This window comes from Podarcis cretensis (genome assembly GCF_951804945.1).
Source record: "Podarcis cretensis genome assembly, chromosome: 6".
Lineage (NCBI taxonomy): Eukaryota > Metazoa > Chordata > Lepidosauria > Squamata > Lacertidae > Podarcis > Podarcis cretensis.
The window spans coordinates 17,523,983-17,545,411 of NC_137175.1; positions in this window are offsets into that span (position 1 = coordinate 17,523,983).

Genomic DNA, 21,429 nt, shown 5'->3' on the forward strand with positions numbered 1-21,429 from the left:
CCTGCGAGCGCTCCAGTTGGAGAACAGCTTTTACCAAAGATGTCATGGGTTTTGAAGACACTCAAACTCAGGATGAAAGGGAGAAATGTGCTAAGAGGAAGGCATGCTTGGCAAACCCTCACCGTTATCAACTCCCACATGGAAACCTATGTCCCCACTGTGGAAGGACGTGTGGATCCAGAATTGCCCTAAACAGTCACTTATGGACTCACTTTAAAAACCATGTTTATGGAAGACAATCTTACTCGGCTACGAGTGATCACCGAAGAAGAAGAAGAAGAAGCAGCAGCTTCTGAAGACCAGTTCCTGGAAAATGCAGAGGGGAAAGTACTCCTGAACTCAGGACCTGCTTGCAAGTTTTCCACAGGTACCTGGTTGGCCACTGGGAGAATAGGATGCTGATCCAAGCAGGGCCTCTCTTATTCTTATGAAGTGGTGCTTAACTTCTTAGGAAATGCATTTCTTGGAGGTGCAGGGTTGAAGGTGGGGAAGAAGAAAAAACTTTTTTTGGTGCATGGTCAGGATTTGGTCCTGTCTAGTCTTTGTACCTGAGGTCTGCTCAAAGGAGCGGCAGGACTTCCCATTCCCAACCATGCACAGCTTCTTTGAAGTTCCAAACTCTGAGTTTTATGCACAGTCTTTCTGGAATGAGAGGAACTGAACAACACTGTCCTTCCCGTAGGACCTTCCACTATCTAAAAGAGACGTGGCTGGCCTTGAGATTGACCCAAATCTGCATGTCATAGCTGGTTAATGTTTGGAGGCCACACACACTTGTAAATATGTGTGTCCACCTCCCATTTAGTTTCAAGAAAATCCAACTGTTCTTTTATTTCATGGGAGAACCTCTCCACATTAACACGGCCTGGTTGCACCCGATGACACAGAATGAGAAACTCTATCAAAACAGTCGACAGGAGGATTAAGTTTCGCAGTCATTGGGTTCATTCTGGGAAAAAACACACACAATGGCAAAATGAATTCTTTCACTTGCCTTCCACTATTGTGATTAAATCCCAGATCATGTCAGAATGACATACTTTGTCTTAAACAAATATTTGATTTTTCTGCTGAGTATGAAGCATAGGAATGTGTGACATTTGGAGAAAAAACAACAACGCAGGACAAATAAGAGAGAAAATCCTGTGTTTTATATAAGGCAGCAATACAGCTAAGCACATTCACAGCACAATTCTATTCATTACTCGGAAGTAAATTCCACTGGGGCTTATTCCCTAGTAATCGTGATTAGGATTATAGCTTTAACCTACAGGAAGGCTGCAATCCAGCTAAAGTTAGCTCTGCTTAAGACTGAAACCCTGCACAGTGTAAAATAATAATAATACTGTTTTGATAATGGATGAATTTGGGGGACAATCATAACTTTGGGCATCACAGGAAGGGACCTACAAAAGGAAGCAGTAAAAAGGTGTTTTTGTTTGTTTGTTTGTTTGTTTAAAAAAGAATGGCAATAATAATGGTTTTTATCCAATGTAGCACTATGCAACTCATTCCATTAGCACACAGATTTATGCTTCATTAGCAAAGTCATATAAATAACACATATGGAGTCCAGACAGAAAGTAAAGTGATAACACATTACTCTGTAAAACTGGATAAAAACAGTATATAATTTGAGGAGAAAGGAACGGATGTTTTGTCTTTTGTTAAGAGTTCTGAGAATTGTAGCTAAGGGGAAATTACAGTTCCCAGGATATAACACTTTCAGTTAAACAGGAAGCTAAGATAATTTTACCTATAACAATAACAGGGGAATTCAAATGCTGTTTGTTATGAGATAAATACAAAACCATACCTGGCGGCCAGTTACCATTTGTCCTGAATGAATGGACCTTTCAATGCGCAAGGCAACCTTCAGTGCTGATCTTTGAAAGTATTTCTGAGAAAGGGTGATAATTATGACCTTCCCAGGAAAAAAAGAGTGTTTCATTTATTTGATTTTTATAAATATACAAACATTACTGAGTAGTTTTACAGTATCTGAATGACTTTGTCTGTTCTATGTCACTTGTATATCACATTTCCCCAACATTCACAGTATAAGTGCATGCACACAAAAGCTCACACCAGTAACAAACTTAGTTGGTCTCTAAGGTGCTACTGGAAGGATTTTTTTAATTTTGTTTTGACTACAGCAGACCAACACGGCTACCTACCTGTAAGTATAAAATGTGACTGCCCCGGGACTGTGATAGCAGCACCGCATATTCCTTAGTTTTATTAATGTAAAGGATTGTGTAAAGGATTATTTATTTCACTCTTCATCCCGCTGAATTCAAATGAATTTATTCCCAGGTGTATGGATGGCTCTATATCACCTTTGGAATCAGTGGCAGCATTCTTCGACATTTAAAACAATTATGCAGATGAAAGGGTGGAGGGAATCCTTATCAAATCTGCGTGTGGCACATAACTGGGAGGAACAGCTAACACTTCAGAGGATAGGAATCTAATTCAAAATGAACTTGATAGACTGGGAAACTAGCAGAGTGAAATTCAGGGGCAGATGCAAAGTTGTGTACAACCCTTTATATTTTCTTTTCATGTGGTGCGTGCTACACAACCACCCTGCGATGCAGGTTAGGCTGTGGGTTTACCTTTCCTCCATGGTTTCCAGGCATGGTGCGCACTTTAAAGCTCTGTGTTTGAGCACCCTTTTTTGTTGTTGTTCCAGAGCTTCCCTGAAAAAAATCTCGCTCTTTAAAATTGAATTGGAGCAAACAATAATCTGCAGCCAACCCAATCAGATAGGAAGTTACATCCACACCATTTAAAGCACATCTAAAACACATGGTTTTCCCCCAGAGGATCTTGGGAGCTGCAGTTTACCCTTCACAGAGCTACAGTTCCCAGCACCCTTAAAACCAAAGTTCCCAGGAACTTCTCCATGCGCCATGGGGCTTTCCCCCATCTCCTCTTCCTACTTGCCCCCGCACCTCACAAAATTGGCTCTGGAATAGTATCAGGAGAACTCCCCAGAAGAGTGCAGAAGGGCAAGGAGTGAACAGTGATTCTGTCTGGTTCTGGCAAGCCCAGATGCTTGCTTTACAGAACAACTAGTGCAGTGCTACTTTGATTTCCTCCCCATGTGCTTTCAATGTGCTGGTGTGGATGTGCACAGCATGAGTGGGTCAAGGTCACTGGCAAGCTCCACGGCTCATCAGGGATTTGAACCCTGGATACTCTGGTTATAGTGTAACCTGTTCCAATAATCTGGTAGAGATTAGCATGCAAGGGTAAAGCTGCCCTTAGACTCCAATTACATAATCAATACGCTAGAACAAACAATCGCCTAAGTTTTAGTCACGGCTACAGAGCAAGTTAAGGGACGCAGGTGGTGCTGTGGGTTAAAGCCTCAGCGCCTAGGGCTTGCTGATCGAAAGGTCGGTGGTTCGAATCCCTGTGGCGGGGTGCGCTCCCGCTGCTCGGTCCCAGCGCCTGCCAACCTAGCAGTTCGAAAGCACCTCCGGGTGCAAGTAGATAAATAGGGACCGCTTACCAGCGGGAAGGTAAACGGCGTTTCCGTGTGCGGCTCTGGCTCTGGCTCTGGCTCTGGTCAGAGCAGCGATGTCACGCTGGCCACGTGACCCGGAAGTGTCTCCGGACAGCGCTGGCCCCTGGCCTCTTAAGTGAGATGGGTGCACAACCCCAGAGTCTGTCAAGACTGGCCCGTACGGGCAGGGGTACCTTTACCTTTACAGAGCAAGTTATCTCCGAATCAGACACGTTCTTAGTTTGCACCGTTAAATAAGCATTTAAATGTACTCCCCATTCTGTCTCCCAGGCTCCAGACAGCTCGTAACATTGACAAAGACATGATGACTGCTTAATAGGGGTCGAGTTCAGGCTTCCTAACACTCTCATCTTATTGAACGGAAGCATTCCCAGTTTTGTTTACTGCTGCATATTCCAGGCGATGTCAAAAGAGCTGTCAAGTTATCCAGAAAAGGAAAGCAATCCTATGGAGGTTAACGGGCAGTAGAAGAGAACAGTAACTTCTTAAATCAAGCTGGATTTGTGCCAGCCATAGCACAAGTGGGTGTTGGTGGCTTTTCTGCTCTGTCCAACCTTTCATAACTTAATCAATCCCTCTCATCTGTTGCATTGGAGATAAAATAACAGCTCCGAGTCTGAGGCAGGTGTAGCTGATCTCCTTTGTCAGGGGCTTGCAACTTGGGACGTACAAGTCTGTCTATTTCAGTTTCTCTCAGTTTCTCATTTTTCTAGTCTTAAATTCAGTTCTCTGCATTTCCACATTGCTATTTATTTCCCCCTTTAAAAGTCCCCATTAAATGACACCAGCATTTTAGTGCAAAACTGCAAAACTCACATATTTTAAGTGCATTGCCTGGCTGGTGAGACTGCAAAGTTGGGAGCAGTGTGAATTTTGATTGATAGCTGTGTATTATTTCAGACAGTGAATCTGGTCACTTTGCCTTCAAATGCAAACTGAACTGAATTTCTCCCCTATCCTTATATCAGGGGGACAGGAGGGCTTAATGAAGAGTGCAGATCCAAGGTACATAGGAACATAGGAAGCTGCCATACTGAATCAGACCATTGGACCATCCAGCTCAGCATTGACCACAATGGGTTTCAGTGTCTCTCCCAGCCCTACCTAGAGATGCTGGGGATTGCACCTGAGAACTTCTGCATGCAAAGCAGATGATGTGCTACTGAGCCATGGTCCTTGGCATCCCCGAGAACCCTGAGATGTCCCTTTTTGTCAGCGGAGCAGCAACAGGGAAAGAGGTCTCCACCATTGCAACGAGAAATCCTCCGGAGGTGGACCTCCTTCTCTGCTCATGGAGGGAGGTCAGAAGAATCCAACAGCCTCTCTGCCACAGTTCCCAGGAGTGTAGAATTTTTCCCTTAGAGCTGAACTTGTTTATTTATTTTTACTCCACACAATCTGCAGGGATTTGTGGAACTCTCAGCATGGAGTCATATCAACACAAGTGGCACCCTCAGCAGATTTGGCGAGATGCCTTCTGCATTGCGCCAAAACCAAAATAAGGTTATTTGGCAATGAGCTCTTCATTATGATGCACAAAGTGCTCTGATGACATGAAATATGGCTGGAAGCATCATAAACATGAATATGGAGTGCAGATATGTTAACAAGGGTGCTGCAATTTTACATGGCTTGGCTCGTTTTCAGGATCGGAAGATCCGTTTACTCTGTTACCAAACGACAGCAAAATAATAAAATGATCATTTCAACTTCCATCTTTACTATATAGTCCTCACATCTTTTATGGCATGTATGCAGTCTCCAGGCTGGGTCCTGCAACAGCTTGTGCTTAAAAAAACCCAGCACATCAAAAAACAACTCTGAAAACATGAACTATCCAAGAAAACAGTAATCATCCAACATAACATTCCTGCCTTCACCCCAATCAGAGTCATGTTTAACCTACTTATTAGAGGACAAAGTACTTGTTTCCAACTGCTTCATGATTCATGACTGCTGGAGGCAGGAGAGATATCTTGCAGATGCTTGGTTACTCAACAACAAATAACATTTTGGGATTCTTGGAGCATCCCAGAGGCTTATTATACAAGCAACACTAGAAAATTCTAGTTCTGCTTGATATACCCCATAAAAGGCTTCCAAATGACCTAATTCACTTTCTGCAAGTGTGTGTTTATGTAACTCAACAGCCAGGGCTGGCTCAAAGCAGTTTGTGTCTGAAGCAAAGGACAAGATGGTGCCCACCCCCGTTCTATATGCAGAAGCCAACCAGACTGACAGCTGATTCGTACTTCCACACTGGCAATGGGGCACTATCTTCCACCGCACCTGAATTCAGCAGACTAGCTTAGGGGATGCAGGGCAAGCTGTATGGGACACACCTAGTTCTAACACCTTTCTCCAGCATCCACAACTGAGGCAGCCGCTTTGATTTGCCCAACGGTACAGCTGGCCCTGTCAATCAAGCCAAATGCTCTCTGTGCCAGCCTCATGGAACACCTTTTTCCTTTATCGTGGCCATGTCCTCTCCACAGAGGCAGCAACAGCTACTGCCCCTGCTCAGGACATCAGGAAATCTGAGATTGTGGGGGGTGGGGAGAGGCAGAGGAGAACAAAGACCCTTTGTACGAGGTACAAGATCTTTCATGCTTGCATACACAAATGTACAGCAACCGAAGAGTTGTACATGCCACACTAACTTGCTGCCAGTTGTTTTAGGGAAGGCAATGCCATGCAAATTCCTAGCAAGTCTGTAAAGTTCCAAGCCAGAAAGCAAGGGCCTGTTGCTATGGCAGCTGGCACAGGGTGGCGCTGTGGTCTAAACCATGAGCTTCTTGGGCTTGCCAATTGGAGGTCGGCAGTTCGAATCCCTGCGACGGAGTGAGCTCCCATTGTTCTGTCCCAGCTCCTGCAGCTCCAACCTAGCAGTTCGAAAGGACACCAGTTCAAGTAGATAAATAGGTACCACTATGGCAGGAAGGTAAACAGCGTTTCCATGTGCTCTGGTTTCTGTCATGGTGTTCCATTGCACCAGAAGTGGTTTAGTCATGCTGGCCACATGACCCAGAAAGCTGTTTGTGGACAAACGCCAGCTCCCTTGGCCTGAAAGCAAGATGAGCGCCGCAACCCCATAGTCACCTTTAACTGAACTTAAGCATCCAGGGATCCTTTACCATTACCTCTGCATAAGAAACGTCCATGGTAGGCAGTTGGCAAACTGGTACCATACAAACTGGCAACAAACAAACCAGTAACTAGGGTTGCCAGACCCTCAGGGCTGCCCTGAAGTCTCCAGGTTTGCTTGGCCCCCTCCAGGTGGCAGCAGGCTGTATTTGAATATCCAGGTGAGTGTAAGTGCATTAATTTTTGTTTTGTTTGTTAAGAGGGCTATGCATGCAGCTTTCAAGCTGCAGCATGGCAGAAGGCGGCTGCAAATGACTGCATAGACTCTCTTGGGGATCTGCCTTCCTCTGTTTCCTGCTTCCCTCTCCGAATTAACCTGTTTGCATTTTTATGCCAATATACCCAATTTGCATTTCCTGAAACAATGTGCAAGCTAAGCGGATTTGGGTCCAGAGAATGCCTGCATGGGGGACCAACTGGAAACTAAATGCAGAACACAAAGTGCTCTCTATAGAAGAGCAGCAGGAGGAAATCTAATAAATCACATGCCGTAGGGTTGCCCTATCTGTCCAAATTCACGTACCATCAAGATCTTCCCATTCATATAGAACTTGAGTCATGCCTTTCATATCCTCACACCACCTTGTTCTAGCAGCCCTTTCATGCTTTGACAAGATCCATGGATAAAGTGCACACTGTTGTTCATCACTGCTGCTCTTCTTTTTTGGACTCTTTGGTCATGGGTTTATTCAACAGCTTGATCTCATGCAGTTGGAGAAAACTCTGGTGCCCTCCAGGTGTTTTGGACTACATCTCCCATCAGCCCCAGCCAGAATAATCAATAGTCAGGCCACTGGCTATACCAGCTGAGGAGACAAATGTAAGTTGTAGTAACAGGTTGGAGAAGGCTGCCCTGGAGAGTTGCTGTCAGACAGAGTAGACAATATGGGTCTAAACAAACTAATGGCAGAGTGGCTTGAGAGATGAAGACGACAATGACGACAACGATGTTGTTGTTGTTGTTGTTGTTGTTGATGATGATGATGATAATAATGCTCTGCCCATCCGACTAGATTGCCCCAGCCACTCAGGGTGGTTTCCAACATATCTGAATTTATTCTAAAGTGCACAAAATCAAAATAAGGTAAAAGGAAGCAATGGAGGGTGGCAGGTTTATAACTCAGTGATATAGCAGCTTTTTTGAATTCAAGAAATTGAGGTTCAGTCCTCAACATCACCAGGCTGGGAAGGTATCCTGCCTTAAACTCTGGAGAGTTACTACTGGCCAATATTGATGATGCAGATCTATGCTTCTCTCTTTGAATATTTTTAACTGGGAAGAAATGCATTGCAACAGAAGCAGCTATCAAAATTGCAGACTCTGATCCTCAAGTGTCCCTGCTGGCAGAATCCAAATTTTATTCCTCTGGTATTTGGCCTCCTGAAGCATCTTGAAAACTGAATTGTTAGTTATTATGCTTATTCCACAGTTTAAGCAGCTCTTGAAGGCACAATGACCCCTAGAAATGTTTTTGTTGGCCTGCCAGGCCTGTTGTGGTACTTATTTTTACCTCAGCAAATTAAAGTTTTACCAAAGTTGGACTTTTGTCTATTTTTAACTTTCTTTCATAGAAAACTGACCAGGACAAACCTTCACGACTGACCCCTTGAACCTAGTGTGCTATTAATAGAAAGGGACTTTGGCCTTGTTTTCACTGAGGTGGCAAAATATGTCTTTGGTTTGTACCACTGCAGGCTGTAGCAGCGGTTCACAGCGGTGAATGGAAGAACAAAACAAAATTTTCACACACACATGGTGCGGGGAGGGAAGCCACCCATCAAACATACAATTCTTCAACACGGAAAGCTAATGTAATAACTAATGTTCCCTCTGATGTTTAGTTTTCCGTGTAGGTGGAAATTTTGAATGGAGGAGCATTGAATTAGGTGAGTCACAGCACAATCCAAATCCAAGTTATGCTGGGATGAGAGTGTCAGGATTTGTTGGATGTTAGGCTTTCGCAGGTCTCAGCCAGCATCAGTGTAATTTATGCTGGTACAAGTGCCAAAAAAGCAAGGCATTCTGAAAGTGTGGCCATGGCAGGCTGGGGCAAGAGAAGACTTAAACCTGTTCCAAACTCTTGGTCTCAGGAACCATCATGCAAAATTTGGTTAAAGTCACTGCAGTTTTGAAAGGTTTGTTCTACCACCTTGATTCAAAATGTTGTCCAAATGTATCCAAACATAGTCAAAAACCTGCTACATTGTGAGAAATCTGGTTATGATATCTTAAAAGTTGTCGAAATGCATAGCAACTTTCCAAAATATATAGAAGATCCTAACCTAAACCACTTTAGGGATATTGAATGGAAATAGATCAAATTTCTATTTTAGAAAACATATCTGGATAGATATTACAAAAACTGATCTGCAAACTAGTAAAGGGTAAAGGGACCCCTGACCATTAGGTCCAGTCGTGACTGACTCTGGGGTTGCGGCGCTCATCTCCCTTTATTGGCCAACGGAGCCAGCGTACAGCTTCCGGGTCATGTGGCCAGCATGACTAAGCCACTTCTGGCAAACCAGAGCAGCGCACGAAAACGCCATTTACCTTCCTGCCAGAGCAGTACCTATTTATCTACTTGCACTTTGACATGCTTTCGAACTGCTAGGTTGGCAGGAGTTGCAAACTAGTACTTTCTGATAAATGTCTTTGGAATAAAGTAGGATTTTAAATTTCTCTTGCTTTAAAACACCTTGGGTTCTGGCTAATGAGTTTGCTTATCTGTCCAGCACGAATCATGGCAGAAGCAATAACTTTTTGGCTTGCGGCACTGTTTCTATTTTAGCAAGGCTAGAAGTATTTTAAAGCTTTTGTTCTTTATGTGAGGATAGACACAGTGTCTGGTTGGGTGCAGGAAGGACTCAGGTGTCTTAGCTAATGCAGCACCTTTTTTGAGACTCTCAGCCACTGCCTGCTGGAAAGCCTGTTTCATAAAGAACCAGAAGTAGGGAGGGCAGCAATGGTCTGGTGTTGCCCATTTATGACTGGCACCACTTGGGCACCAGGCTTAACAGGCACACAGGTCATCTGACCACAGTCTTCTCCATTCTGGGGAGATGTATTTCTATTTAAATCATTATTCTTAGATCTACAGCTAGATCTAAGAATAACCATGTGAAAATGTCATGCAAATCTTTACCCTCTATTGTCCTCTTTTGAGGGGGGCTTCTAGGAACAGAGGCATAGCTGTCAACCTTCCCTTTTTTGTGGGAAATTCCCTTATTCCAGCACCATTTCCCGCTGCTTCCCACTGCTATCCCAGATTGTTAGATATCCCGTAGACTGTCCCCGGGACAGGTGAGGCTGCTGATCCCTTATTTTCGAGGCTACTGATCCTTTATTTTCAAATCTGAAAGTTGACAGCTTTGAATGGAGGATGGAGCCTGCCCAGCAGCATTTTGGACCAAAATGAAGTTTCCTAGCTATTCTCAAAGGAAAACCCAAGTACGAAGTTCAAGACCGAAAAACCCAAACCCTTTGCTTAAATATGCTCAGTTCAAACCAGTTCTGGGAATTCACCCTGTCTTCAGAGAATGAGCTGTTATGGATAAAATTGACACTTTTCCTCTGGTTTTTTTTTTTTTTTAATCCTTTCCCTTTCTTTGCCACTTGTCTTCCATGTATGGTTCAAAGGCTAAGCATCACTTCCAAGAATCGTTTTGTTTCCCAAGCTGCCGGTGACTAACAAAGTTCAAGGGCTCAGCAAAAGGCCAGTTCCTCTAAAAGCAGAAGGGAAGTGTGAGGCAATTGGCACTCCTTGAAGAACCCATTAGATGGTCATTTGATACTGAACGTTATGCAGACAAGTAGAGGCTGTGTTTTCTTTGGGTCAGGATACACTAATTCTTTAGAATTCTGCAAGGTGCAGCTAGGAAAAATGACAAAGGAAATGTCAAGGAAATGTTAGCAGTGGTTCAATACATGGGGAGGTGCATGGACAGGTTTTACATGCCATGCTTCATCCCTGCCTTTGAGCATGTGCAGAGTAACCTTCCATCATCAGTGAATGGCATTTCAGATAATTACATTTCCTTACTCACTTTTAAAAAAATATGTAAGGGAAAGAAGTTGGGGGAAGCATTAAGAACTGGCTAAAAGCATTAAGAACTGTGCTAAAACCACAGCATAATTTGGAGATTAAATAGTGCTCTGAAAAGGTATGAGAAAATATGAAGGTATTTGCCTTGAGACAAAGATGAAAAGTCATTAAGTACAGTGGCAGGCAAGGCCTCTTTTGGGCTAGCATTCCACAACGGGGCTATGAGAGCCCACTGAGAAAGCCCCTTCTCTTAGGAGTATCCTCCATGATTCAGATGATGGGACATTCAGAGATTTGGAGCATCTAAGAGTTCAGGTATGGTCTGAAGGCACATTTGCTGAAGGTAATCAGGTCTAGGTCTGGGCAGCACCTGGATGGCTGACTACAAAGGAACCCCATTTATGCTGCCTTGGGTTCCATGATGGAAGCAAAGCAGGTTATAACTGCAGAAGAAAAAGAAATAAAAAAGAAATGGGCTGATCATATTGTTTCTTGATTCTTCAGGCTTGAAGAATAACTACAACAAGCATATTATTCATCTTTTTGTCTTCTGTAAACCCAACTTGCTGTTATCTGGGAAGGGCCATAGAGCAGGATTTTCAGGGGAATACAGCATATTATTTCCCTGATAAGCCATAACTGATTGGTTTACAGCACGGAAACAAACAGCAGAGAGACAATTAACGCAGATACTATGCTGAAACGCTGCACACACTCTTTTTCTTCTCTCTCTTTGAACCTTTCGTCACCCTGTGTACAACTTTGCCCTAATGGGCTTAACAAGACACCTGGATGAGTAAGAGTCATCAATAACACTGGGTGAGTAAGAGTCATCAATGGCAATGAGAGTGGAGATAAGAATGACAGAGGCGGCTCATTAAATCACCCTTCCCCTCTGAGAACTCTGCCAAGCACTTGGTAACCCCAGAACTTCTAGAAAACAAGTTGTAGCAGCACACGACCTTATTAAAGGAGAGGTGGGTGAGGGAAAATGCTAAGTAAATGAGGGCATGATCCACTAAAAGCCACCACTTTACACAAAGGGATTTCAGCAAAGATGCATTGGAGGAGGAGGATGTGGAGCAGCAAGGAGGAGAGTGTGCCGTCCTCTCTTGCCACAACCTCCAATCGGCAGGGAGATTTGTCCCCTCTGGCACTGATAAAGACTGATTTGGCAGGGATGCATGCGCTGCCCAGAGGAGACTTCTCGCTTCTAGCTTTGAAGCAGCAAATTCTGTCAATGCAGTAAGTTGGTGGCCAGCGGACTAGGGGAATTAGACTAGTCCACTAAAGTAGGGTTACCAGATGTCCCTGTTTCTCGGAGACAGTCCCCGGATTTGAACATTTGTCCCCGGGCAAATTCCATCCCTGGAATGTCCCCAGATTTCATCTAATGTCCCTGGAAAACGGGGCGGCAGTCTCAGCAGCCCGGATCCAGCCTGGTAGCGCAGTTGGCTCTGGCTGGCTCCAGGAGCTTCCTGCTGGAAGTCCCCATATGATGTGTTGCGCACAAGACACATCATATGGGGACTCGGTGTAGGGGCTGAAGACGCGGTGCTGGACAAGAGCTGCACGGGGTCGTTGAGCTCGGTGCGCTGCTGCAACTTGGCACTCAGCTCGCCGTCGACGCCACTGCCCAAGGCCGTTGGCTTGGCCTCCGGGTGGTGCTTGGGTGGCTGCGGCCACTGCTTGGCTTTGCCATTGTGCTCCTCAACTTGCAAGCGGCAGCTCAGCTTGTTGGCCAGCTCATCATTGGCCATCGTGGACTAGAGGCAAGCAGGAGACGAGCTGATTCGGTCCAAGCACGCCTCCTCCCACTTGCTCACCGCCAGCTCTGCCGCAGACCCGCTGACTGGGTGTGCCACGGCGCGGATAGGCAGCCACCGGACGATGCCTACGCAGGAGATGCCCAGACAGGCAGGCAGGGCAGCAGCAGGAGGAGGGGTGTTTCTGCTAACACTTACTCCTGAGTAAGCCTGTAGGGGATCACAATGCAAGATGAGGGAGGGAGGGGGGAAGCACGGCTAGTGCTCCAAGAAAGACCAGGACCTAGAGGAAAGCAACAGAGGAGACCACAGAAGAGAAGATATTACTTCTTTATTTTTTATATAACTTTCCCCCTCTTTTTTAAAATATTGATTGAGTCCCCAGATTCACTGAAATAAATCTGGTAACCTTACCCTAAATCTTCCTGGTAAATTATAGTATTAAATCCCAGCACTACCTTTCCAAAGACCAGAAAGCATCTGCCAGGCTTAGGGAGGGTGAAGCAATGCTTATGCCTTTGGCCCTAGCTGCAACAGTTTGTGCCAATTTCTTTTAAAAGAAAATGTCTTCACAATAATTCATCAGGAATTTAGGGTGATTTCCTCCCCTAACCTATACATTTCAATGCAATGTTGCCTTATATACACATTTTTCCTCCAATACAATGCATTTTGTACATTATCTTTATTAACATGTGCCTTTTTGAATACACATTCTCCTAATATACACATTTTGGGGTTGTGGAAAACTGCATCAAGAAATTCTGAAAACTGAATTTCAAAGGAAAACTGTGTTTTGGTCTGTGTATTACTTTAGGTGTTGTGAATTAGATACCTTCACACAAAGTATGAACTGAATTGAATTTTCTGCATCCCTAGAGATGAGTAATCTTTCTCTCTCTGAAAGCCTTCTCCATTCAGAACATCCCTGAGGACTCCATCTAACTCTTAAGCTCCATTATGGAACCATCAATCAGTCACTGACATCATTTCTGCCTGCCAAAGGCTATGACCCTGCGTAACAATACCTGTTTTAGCACAGCTCTGGTTGGAAATGATGGTAAAAAGTTTGCTGTTGTTATTCAAAACCTCCATGCCTTATTGAAGAATACGCCTTTCTGAAAATTGGAGATTTGCACATAAGCAAAAAGATTTTCACAACCCCTGATGTTTTAAGCACAAACTTCTCAAGTAAATATTGGGTTTGGAGACATGTTCAAAGCATGCTTATGTCACTTCAGATTGAAAAGTCAAGTATCTCATGTGAGTGGGAATGAAGTAAACCACTTCTAAAACAAGACAGATTGGATTGCTCTTGATTTGGGACACTGTATTTACTTGAGAATGCTGGCAAAAAGACAATAACAAAACTGCTTCCTGGTCTATATCTGCTTTCTTATCTAGCAGTTGCTGCACTCAACAGTTGCCCCAACCCCAAAGCTTTTACACTTTGATTTATCAATAATTATTCAGTAAAGGGGCACCTCTCTCCTAGGCTGATGTCTTGAAAAAAACTAAACTGATCACATTGCCTTTGCATCCATACATGTAATAATATCACATTCTTAGCCAAACTCATATCAAGCAGGCCATCAAACACCCATTCACTTTTTTTTTAATTCTTCAAAGAAGCCGCTGTTTCTTCAGATAAAGGTGTGGTATCATCTATTTATAGAATGTCCCCCAAATGCCATTGTAGGAAGACTCTCCATCATATCTACAGACATGGAAGAGTGATTTTGTCGAGCCTTCAGAATTATATTTATATAACAATATATTTATTATATTCATTTTATTATATTCATTTCCTTCTACAGCATGTGCAGAAACCACCTTCTTGGCTGTTAGACCCACTATTGGTCTCATCCGCTGAACCTGTCTTTGTATGCAGAGGAAGATTATAACTCACCAAGGTTTTGAGACCCATTGGCTACCCTCACCTGACACCTTCTAGGAATCTCAGGTGAGTGCAGGGTGGGGACCAAAGGTGGACAAACCACCCAAGAAGGAACATGTGAGAAGGAGCTAGTGTTTCTCAAACTTGATTGTGAGCCCAGCTGTTGTTGGACCACAACTCCCATGATCCTTGACCACTGGTCCTGCTAGCTAGGCATGATGTCCGACAACAGCTGGGGATCCAAGTTTGAGAAACACTGCTGAGACCCCACACCCCTTGAATGCATCTGCCTGGCTGGAATGTGTCCTTGAATTGTGATAATGTCTTTTGCTTCCTTGGAAGGAGGAGGAAGAGATATGTGGTGTGTCTGCATAGTGCCCATTTGCAAGGCTGGAATGCAACCTACTGCACGAAGGGAAGAGTTGCATCCACTGCCCTGCTCACATCTTTGCATCAGGCTCTGTCCACCACAGGCATGCCACTGCATACTCTCCAACTTTTCTCTGATGAAAACAGGGATGTCCTAATCAATACACACACACACACACACACACACACACACACACACACAATTTATACCCCACCCATCTGACTGGGTTGCCCCAGCTACTCACTCTGGACAGTTTCCAACATACATAAAAACATTAAACATTAAACATTTTAAAGCTTCCCTATACAGGGCTGCCTTCATAGGGAAGTTGTTAAATATTTAATGTTTTATTATGTCCTAACGAAAAGCGGGTTATTTTGGGATCAAATCAGAAACTGGAATGGCTTCTGTAAATCTGGAACTGTCCCTGGAAAATAGGGACACTTGTAGGGTCTGCCACTGTAGGAAGGTTGTCCACGAGTCTTCAGCCTCAAAAAAAAAAATTATGCCACCAATGCTGCAAAACCCAGGAGGGTTAAAAAAAAATGCAACGAGGTGGGGTGTGCAGTTCCTGCCTCATGTCCCCATGAATGTGGACCTGAAGAGGATTTCTATCCGTTGAGTGATTGGGAATCTTTGTCATGAAATGTTTTAAATCAGGGGTGAGGAACCTATAGTTTTCTGGATGTTGTTGGACTACAACTCCCCTCAACTCTGCTGGCAATGCTGGCTGGGGTTGATGGGAAATGGAGTTCCACAGCACCTCAAGGCCCCTTTTCAAAATGCCCACAAGTCATATAAAAAGGCTAGAAGTTACCTTGTGACCTAAACTTAGCTGGTACAGTGCGGAAGCTTTGACTCAGAGTTTTTTCCATTGAAATCATCAACTTCCCATTCCAGAGTAAACCATTTATTTGCCCTGGAAATTGAGATGGTGCTAAATGTATTGTGTTGTTTAATCCCATAGTTGGCAACTATCCTGTGGGGGGAGGGAACTGTTCTAAGAAACTCAACCTTTAGGAGGGGAAATTCCTAATGCATACAAATGTGTCTAAATTTTAAAAGTAGGAATTTGTTTTCTTTGTCGCAGCTAAAGAGACACAGAGCTGACAGTGGAAGATTTGGATATCATGGCCTGCTGTCCATCACTAGGATCATGTATGCGACTATACCACCCATTCCTTCAATGATGAAAGTCATGGAGCTCAGAGCACAGATTTCCTGCAACTGAAACCGCATTGGTATACAGCTGTAGAATCCTGTTATTATTGCTCAGAAGAATACAAAAGTGGAGATTGCTTAAGGGTCTACTTAGTGGTTAGGTAGAATGAGTGGGAAGAAAATCAGTATATCCATTTCCAGTAATGGAAACCTCCAAAAAGTCTTCTCAAAGCAGCTGAAACCAGAGAGTTAAAAAAAGACACCAAAGCACTATTTCAGGGCTGTGGGGTGGACCAGAAGATGGGAAAATCAAAAATAGAATCATGCTGAGAACCTCAAGGTCTAAGTTTCTCCTTGTAGTACAAACCTCAAAGGTTTGGGTTAGCCAAGTTTCAAATGGGTCCTGGTCAGTGGGCAGACATAATGCAACCCAAATTGAACAATGTTTCCTCCCTGTTAACATGGACACAAGGGGTCACAGTCATAGTAAGCAAAGATACAATGTACATTACGTACAATATAAAAATAATATCCTTTAATACAAAAATACAACCTAAAACCAATAAAACAGTATACAAGAAAATAAAGCAGAGAGTCAGAGGATCCGCACACATAAAACAGGGTCCAATCTTATGAACCAGGGAAAGACTAGGGAAAATATGGTACATCTTTACGCAACATCTAAAGCAACTGATGTTCCCTACTTCACATATGGCAGAGGGAAGGATTTTCCACATTATAGTAGTACATGTTGTCAGCCACGAAGTATAGATCCTGTGTTAACAACCAGTTCATAGGTGAGTAAGGATGAATCATAATGCCAAGAAGGAAAGTATGCAAATTTTGTGGTTTGGAACTAATTCCAGACAGCTCCCCTGTGGCATTGGCTGAATTTCAATTAAGGGTACTGAGTTTTATGTGGGGGTTTCCCCCCTCCTCCCCTCATAAATCTGTGGGAAAGCAAGACATAAAATAGGTAACCAACTCCACCAAACCAAACCACTTGGGGACCATTTTATTCAGGGCTACGCCATATGCTCTAGTAAGCTTAAATGGATAATTCATACAGGCAAGATAAAATTAGTTTGCTCCATTGTTTGTGGTTTAACTAGCTAAGGGAAGTTAAAAGAAATGAACTCGCAGTGACAAGTCAATGGTACTGCTACAAGAAAAATGCATTTGGAAAGACTATGTTGAAGCATCATCACCTTCCTGCCATAGGAGCTATTTCAGATTTCATTAAGGGGGACCACATGTTTTTGGTGGGGTGAAGGAAGTGAGATGAAAGGTTAAAAGGGCCATTGCTGGATACATTCAAGGTAAATGTACAAAATAAATAAATGGATGTATTCTGTGCGCTGAAAACAAAATGAGTACTCGGTGGCTGGTGTTCTATTAATAGAAGACTTTGATGGATATTTAACCACAGGAGCTTCAAATAGCGATGCTGCCCTTTCCTTAAGGGGTAATTGACGTGTTAGACATGTAACGAAGTTCCAAAACTATTAATAAACAATAGACTTAGGGGGCTGCTGTTCTGAGCAGAGGAGGGATCCTTGCCATCTATTTTCCATGGAAAATTGTCTTCTGATCCTTTCCAGATTAATGCTTACAAATAAAGTCGGTGATTTGTTTCATGCATTAATGTTGAACACACCCTTAATTTTGTGGGATTGATGTATTATTGACTAAATGAGATAGAAATGGCAGGGCTGTCTGCCATTAAAGCCTTGAATGTGTGACATCTTGTGATGCTGGTGATGCAATGAAAACGGTGTTAGATTTGGACCATGAAGTTCACGAGGTGACCCTGGCCCTCTCCCAATTTCTCAGCCTAACCTAATTCCTGGAGTTGTTGTAGGCCCTGCCCTGTTACTTGGTATGCCATCACAAACTCCTTCCAGGAAGATTGGGATGAAAAACCCAATAAATGAATTATGATTAACTATCTCTTCAATGATAAACTTTACCTAACATGTAGACAGGCTAAAAGTAGAGTGCGGGTTGAGGAACAAATCACATGTGCTCTGTAATACAGAGCTGGGGGTGGGGTCCTAAATGATGATGTTCACCAGGGTTGGAGGCAGGTACGTAATGTGGAAAAACAAAATTTGCCTTTCTTAGGATAAATGATGGTCCTCGGTATGTGGTATCCTCGTAACTGAGAAGCATAGAATGTTACTGTCCAGAGACGTTCTTATGAAGTGCCCAATGTACAGGAATAGGCCAAGACCTGGGGTACACCGAGACACCATACTCTCCACCATTTATCAGATAAAAATAGGGACATTTCTCACTCACCCCAACTGGCCTCCCTCAATTTTTGTCCCCCCCCAAGCATTTTCTTTCATTAAACGGGCAAGTGCCACCACCACTTCACCAAAAGGACACAACACACACACCCTCCACTGTCCTGAGAAAACCCCTTAATCCTGATTTTATTTTACTCTTTGGTAGATTTACAAAAAAGAAAAAAAAATACACACCAATAAATAAACATTAGAAAGGGGCAAGATTTGACGTGGACACACGAAATATAGTGGTACTTTGGGTTACAGATGCTTCAGGTTACAGACTCAGCTAACCCAGAAATAGTACCTTGGGTTAAGAACTTTACTTCAGGATGAGAAGAGAAATCGCATGGCGGTGGCATGGCAGGAGGCCCCATTAGCTAAAGTGGTGCTTCAGGTTAAGAACAGTTTCAGGTTAAGAACGGACCTCCGGAACGAATTAAGTTCTTAACCCGAGGTACCACTGCATATATATAAGTCTCCTTGAGCTCCATTCCTCTCTCCCTTTCTTCCCACCCAGGGTAGCCCTGCCCTCTGCCTATCCCTCAGAGTTGGTGTGTCATACGGGCTGGGCCTCAGCAGCCTCTCCTCCTCCTCTCCCATTTTCCAGAAGCTGCTATGACCTGCCCAAGGGAGGAGGCTGGAAGCGGCAGCTGTGGAAAGGCAACGGGATGCTCCCTCACCACTGTTGCCACTGCTTGGGACAGGCATCGGCTCATCCTCTTCTCTGAGCTCAGTGGCGGCAGCACTGGTGGGGAAAACAGGGACGTTCCAGGATCAAATCAGGAGCCGGGATGGCATTCATAATTCCAGGACTGTCACTGGAAAATTGGGACTGAAGACTTAAGCAGAAGTTGTCATATATCTTTAGTTTTCAGCTGCAAAGGACCGGCATTTGCTCTGATAGAGGGTGGGTGGCAAGGCAGTGGAAGCAGAGATTTGGAGGAACATGAGACAAGAACATGATGCATACCCTACAACATTTCTCCGATGAAAGTAGAGATGATCTATTCTATACCCTCCAATGAAAATAGGAACGTCCAAAGGAAAAATGGGACATTCCTGGATCAAATCAAACCAGGGCAACTTCTGTAAATCCGGGACTGTCCCTGGAAAATAGGGACACTTGGAGGGTCTGCAATGATGCATGTAAAATATCCCAGGTTTTGTGGCATTTTTCAAGAAAAGTTCGCTCAAACATTTGACTAAATTCATCCTAGGATCTCTTCTGCCAATTCAGTTTCTTCAGGCAGAGGCAGGGAATCTGTGGGTCTCCATATATTGCTGGACTCTACCTACCTCATCATTCCTGACCACTGGCCATGCTGGAAGGGACTGGTGGGAGCTGAAGTCCAGGAACACCAGGAGGGCCACGGGCTCCTAAACTATTTTAACACTTTGGATCCAATGGTGTACAGTGGTACCTCAGGTTACATACACTTCAGGTTACATACACTTCAGGTTACACACTCCACTAACCCAGAAATAGTGCTTCAGGTTAAGAACTTTGCTTCAGGATGAGAACAGAAATCGGGCTCCGGCGGCACAGCAGGAGGCCTCATTAGCTAAAGTGGTGCTTCAGGTTAAGAACAGTTTCAGGTTAAGTACGGACCTCCGGAACGAATTAAGTACTTAACCTGAAGTACCACTGTATGCCTAGAAGTGGAGTTACTGATTAGAACAGGGATGATAAATGTCTTGGCCACACTTGCTTCATACATGTGTATCTCAAGAGGGGATTGGAGCAGTAAACCCTGATTCTTGTGAACAATCTCCTTATTAAACTAAAACCACTAATTAGGAAAATCAGGATTGTCTTATATATTGCTCAACGGAGTGCTTCCCCCCCCCCCATTAGCTCCTTAATGATGTTTCACTTTCCTACTCTTAAGTTAGCCAAGTAAAGCAATACGTAAGAATTTGACCTTTATCTGAAACACTTTGATGTTTTTGTAACAAATCTGTAAGGAATTCCTCCCTGTGACATGGCTTGTTCCACTTCACATTTGCAAGTTCCTAGGAACTGATCAGCACAGAAGCTGGGAAGGGAAAATAAAGCTGCTAATGAAGGAGTTTACAGAAAGCAAGAGTGGGAACTGGTCCCAGGATTTTCCTGTAGTGAGAGAGTAAATGTTTCTACATTTCCAGACTATTTCTTGCACAATTAAGCTTTGGGCATGAAACAAACCAGCAAAATGCAGGCATGATTTCAGAAAGCTAAGCTTGCAGAAGGAAGGTGCATGTGCAGCTTCTTCTCGTTCTGAATCCAGTACACTCTCTTGGTTTGAGAAGCAGGGCACACATGAAGTTAGTCACAATCCATATCTATTCTTCAGTTTCTTCTGAAATCCTTTGTTTTGATGCATCTTCCTCCCAAACTAGCTTTGATCCAAACTGAGAGAAAGAATGACCTAGCTGAGCTTTAAGTCAGTAATGTGTACAAAGTCTTGGACTCCCACAACATTGGGAGGGCTACAGGTTCCTTGACTGCTTAAAATAGATGCTTTGGGCATGTTTGTTTACCATGAACTTTCGTAGACATAAAGTACCGTACACTCCTAGTAGGTTTTAAGGGCTTCACCAGTAGGCCCCAGAGCAGTTTACATCAATAAAAATATACAACAGTAGAACAGACTAAAAACAAATATAATAAACTATAATAAAACAATTCACATCTGCACCACACATTTAGAGCTTATAGTACTATAAGCAATCATGGTATTCCCCAAAGAATTCCGGGAACTGTGGTTTGTTAAGGGAGCTGAGAGTTGTTAGACTCCCTGTTCCCCTTCCCAGAGTTTCCTGGGGAAAGTGATTGGTTGTTCAACCACTCTGGGAACTGGCTACATGAAGGAGCCTCAGGATTTCACATGCTAGTTCTCCATCTTCCATGCCCACAAGGATGAGTCAGTGCCTTCTGTTTTCAGTTTTAAGCTAACCACAGTTCACCGCGATGTACAAATTTAGAAAACCGTGGTTTTGTTTAAACTGTGTTAGAACAAGTCAGAATCAAGCTGTGGTTTGAGATCCTGGCTGGTTCTCAAACCACAATTCTTCAAGTCTGGCTGTCATCGGGAACTCTAGCTAGTTTGAAATAAAAAGTTTCTTCTCCCCACAGCAGGAAAGAAAGGTGAGGAGAGGCCCCACTATTGGAGAAGATCTCGCTTGTTCCATATGTCTCAAAGGGGCACTGCAGCAGCAGTCTCCATGTTCTCTCCCCCC